This window comes from the organism of the source record quoted next, unplaced genomic scaffold (assembly GCF_019419815.1).
Source record: "Pyrus x bretschneideri cultivar Hongxiangsu unplaced genomic scaffold, Pyrus_bretschneideri_v1 Contig16, whole genome shotgun sequence".
NCBI classification, from domain to species: domain Eukaryota; kingdom Viridiplantae; phylum Streptophyta; class Magnoliopsida; order Rosales; family Rosaceae; genus Pyrus; species Pyrus x bretschneideri.
The window spans coordinates 7,325,279-7,329,661 of record NW_025999457.1 but is presented as its reverse complement, the minus strand read 5'-3'; the positions used below and the strand labels follow the sequence as shown (position 1 = coordinate 7,329,661).

At 36.3% G+C, this 4,383-nt stretch overlaps 1 long non-coding RNA gene across 1 annotated transcript; it reads right to left on the bottom strand.

Moving 5' to 3' along the window:
- Positions 1-568: 568 nt before the first annotated feature.
- On the bottom strand, positions 569-1,560 carry LOC125475775. The gene is made up of 3 exons (XR_007257201.1): positions 1,518-1,560; positions 1,311-1,427; positions 569-896 (listed from the first exon to the last, which is right to left on the bottom strand). It is a non-coding gene; the product is annotated as an uncharacterized LOC125475775 (long non-coding RNA).
- Positions 1,561-4,383: the final 2,823 nt, after the last annotated feature.

Below are 4,383 nucleotides of genomic sequence, written 5' to 3'. Positions count from 1 at the left end.
TAACAGAAAAATTAACGGAGGTATGACATTGTCACAAATTCGTAAGATGCGGTATAACATTGTCAATTTTAAAAGATGAAGTATGAAACTGTCGTGACCCCAATAGTTGAGGTAATTTTTTGTACTTTACCCTTAAATATAACAATACAACTATAAATTTGCATAACTGGTATTTTATACAATTCTGTACAAATGTTGGAAACAAACTTTAAAAAGTCTTCGAACCCTTTGTTTCCAAGAGCTTAATCATCTCAATAACTTGAATCTGATCATCAGCAGTAGCCTGTACCCAAAATCAAACCCACAAATTTCGTAAGAATAACGTTAACTCAAGTCCAACTGTTAAAGTGATTAGAGTTGAGAACAACACTAAGATATAATCATATAAAGACCTGGGAAAAGTAGAATTTCAAGGGGGTTGCAGTCATAATTTACCAAACAAAAATCTCAACTAATTCACTGCAACCCGTGTGCAACTTCAACTAAGAACATATAAATTGACAAGTTCATGAATATGCAGACCACCTTCTACATTGAAACAACAAATGATCTCCCAATCTACGTGGGTATTCAAGAATAAGATAAAGAAAGCATAGATACTATATTTATGACCAATGGGCAGAGGGCAAGATACAAACAAAGCATTTACATATGAATGAGGGAGAACAAAAATGAGAACGGAATCAATGAAGAGCACGCGCATACTCACACATATAAATGCATTAATATTTTCTCCTTTTTTAGAAACTCAAAAAACCAGGAAATACCAATACAAGAGTTTTAGAATAGAAACATACAGTTCTTCCGAGAAGGAAAGCGGTCCCTGCACCTAAAGTGGCTCCAATTGAATCAGCAACAAAGCCAAAAGGTAGCCCAAAATGATAACCACCACCGAGCTGAACCATTAAAATGAAGGATCACATAAGGGTGCAAACTTGCAATTAAATAAAAATACAAAATTTCTTTTTTGAAAATATTTCCTCTCTGTTTCGCCCTAGACCATGAATTGATATTGCAGAATCTAACAGTAAAAGAAAACTATAAGTGAAGTATGCAAAGCATATGCTAGATCATTAGTTTACAAGAATTGAAGTGCAGTAACAACAATTGCTAAGGCATCAGACAAATGTTTACAGTAAGTACTGCATGTTATATCTTTAACACTTGCAGGATTAGACTGAATGTAAAACATATATATAAAGACACTTCATACACAAGTAGCTGTACAACTAGTAAGTAGACCCAAATGCTTACAGTAAGTACTGAATATAACAGGATTAGACTGAATGTAAGTGGTATTAGGATCCCACCTTAAGCAGAAAATTTGCTCCGGCCACAAGACAGTCCATTTCATCTGCCTTGTCAAGAGAAATCCCAAGCTTTTCTTTAAAAAGATATGCGTACTTGAATGCCCCACCACCTGTGGCCTGCTCACCATTGTCACGAGTCAATAAATTAGCTTGTATACATGCCAGAAAACAGTGATACAATGGCCAAACCAAACAGTTTGTTTTTACCTTAATAACGCACTTCGCGCTCCCAGAAGCTCCATGTTGTTCGTAGCCTGAAATCATCTAAAACCATAAGCAATGACCCAAAACCAGAAAATGATAACTACAACTACTGAACAAGCAGCTATATTCAGGGCATATAAATCTTCTTTTGTATGTAATTTTCAGAAGTTCAAATCTTCTGAAACTACAAAAATTTTGCAGTCGAAAATATGGGTACTAATTACTTAAGCTGAAGTAGTTCATTTACCAATAAAAATGGTAGTTTGAACTTTCAATCCAAGATTTCAACATCAACACTTAGTTTAACAAAACAAGGTTAAAAAGTCTCAATTAGTGAAAAAAATGAATCTTCCCATATCCCAAGTTGACCGAAACGAAAAATGATACAAATGAATCAGGAGATGGAAAGCAATCAAATACTTCTTAAGCATTAAGCATACCAGCAAGGCGAAGTTGCTTGGATTGAATGAAGTCTATACAATCATTGATTTTCTGAGTTTCAAACTTTGCAAAATGGAGCTGCCCTTCAAGAACAGGACGCCCTCTATCACCATTAGAAGCTGCTAAACTCTCATTCGAAGAAGATGAATCGTCACTGTTTGTTGAGAAATACACCAATTTATCAGAGAACCTGCCAACAGACAAAACAAACACAAAAACAATAAAAAAATCTTGAGAATTTGAGCAATTGGACTCCAAAAATTAAATAAAAAGCCAGGGGTTTTGAAATCTATGTAATTCCAACGTCCTTAATTTCCATTTCGCGTCGGCTTCCTCTTGATTTGAGCTTTTATTTTGGAAAAGAACTTACACCGGAGGGCAGCCCACGAGGAGAGGATCATCTTTACCTCTTAGGTCGAGGTCCAATTTCGGCAAGCTTGGCCGTAAATTGGCCGGAAAATCCGCGGTTACCATTTTCAGATCTGAAATTGAGGAAATTCGGCTTTGAATTTGATGAAACTAACTTGGGAGTTGGAAAAAGGACGGGAAGAGGATTTTGGAGGTACAAGTCGATGGTCGTTGGTGTTCTCATCGCCATCGTTTCTCTTCGACTCCCGCTGTCGGCGCTGTTGCGTGGAAGAGAAGAGGAAGAGGAAGAGGAGAGAGAGAATGAAACGAAGGAGCTGTTGGAAGTTTGTGAAGGGGAGAGAGGATTTAGCTCTTTACTCAAAAGCAAGACACCAATCTCAGCTTGAAAGGCACCAAAAATAAAAGGGCACCAACCTCAAATTTGAAGGTCACTAGTATTAGCGACAATAACTAAAAAGACATCAAAAAGAGTCGAGAGTGCTATCTTTATGTCTGTAGTCATCAATTGTAAATAGTGTGCAAATATTGGTGTCCTCATAGCCACTTTCTAGCAGTGAGAGAGAAGAAGGCCCTGCTGCGATTGTTCACTTTCATAGCTTCATGACTTCATCAAGTGGGAATTCTTCCGGTTACTTTGCTTAATGGATTAAGGTTTTGTGTTTTGTCTAGTTGTGATTCATGAAACTAAACCTTTGCTGTGGTTTGATGGTTTATAGAGCGTGGTTTGATGGTTTACAGAGCTCAACCACAATCTGGTCAGGGACTGAGCTTATAGGAAGGAAACATTCATAGATTTGCTGGTCAATCTATCTTGTTATTTTTCTACCCCTTTTATCATTGATTTTTTTTTTGAATTATTTATTTATTGGGCAAGTTATGTGGTACTTTGTTACGGCCTTCAACTGGGTTCGTGGAAACTTTCGAATTACAAAGATTTGCATTGTGATACAAGACATCTTGTGATCTATGTGTTGATGCTGATTAATTTGGTGAGACACTATAATGCCATGAAGCAGTTCCAGCTAGGGCAGCTATAGTTTTATCGTCGATTATTCCTTGCTCTTGAGAAGGGGTTATCTTCCAGTGATGCAGGTGAAGACACGTTTCCGTTTTATGTTGGGATTGCTCGAAACTTGAAAGTTACGTTTTTCTACCCGTTACCTAACTTCCTCTTGCTGTTATTATGGTTCATTACCAAATCTATAACTCATCATTTGCTTTCGATTTCGGGTTATGGATGAAGATCTGGATTCATCTCATCTGTATATTTTGGCAAGTGCCAACTAAGCTTTCCATTTGTTTACTACTTTCAGATAATATAGACTATGGTGATTATATGCTTCTATATAGGGTGCATTTTTGCTTAGCCACATTAACTTTAGAGTATGCTTCCATACACCAATTTGTTTGCTTTGTGTCTCATATACTAACCCTAAAGACATGAAAAACCCAAACCCAATAGTGTTTCAAGTTCCCAATCGAGCCAACTCTAACAAACACCCATCTCACAAGTTCTCACTTCTTTACATTTCAATTTCTTCTCCTTTTTTTCATGAGAAAAAAAAAAAACGTGCTATGATCAGTCTCTTACGTGTGTGGGCAACCAAACCTTACAAAACTCAGAGAAATCACTAGAACTTGGGTGGCCTGAAGCTCTGATATGCATGAATTGAATTTCTTGTTCTTTTTCTGGTATACAGATTGAGATATTTTTCAAATCTTGATTAATATGTTAATATATTGATAACTTACATACATGAGTCTATTTTCTTTTCTTGTTTGTAAATTGTGAAGTTGTGTTTAGGGAAAACTTTTTGTTGTATATTGTTTTCTTCTTGGGCAAAGTTTGGGTGAGTGAAAATTCAACTATGTGTATATAGATAGGGTGTTATTATTCGCATCAATAATTAGAAACCCTTTTTTTTGGGTCATTAAAAACCGTTTATTTTGATAAGAGTTTTTATCACAAATGGTCCCGAAAATTGACCCTCACCATCAAGATGGTCTCTGAAATTGAAAATCAATCAATCGAGTCCCTAAAAATTGGTGTAGCAAATCA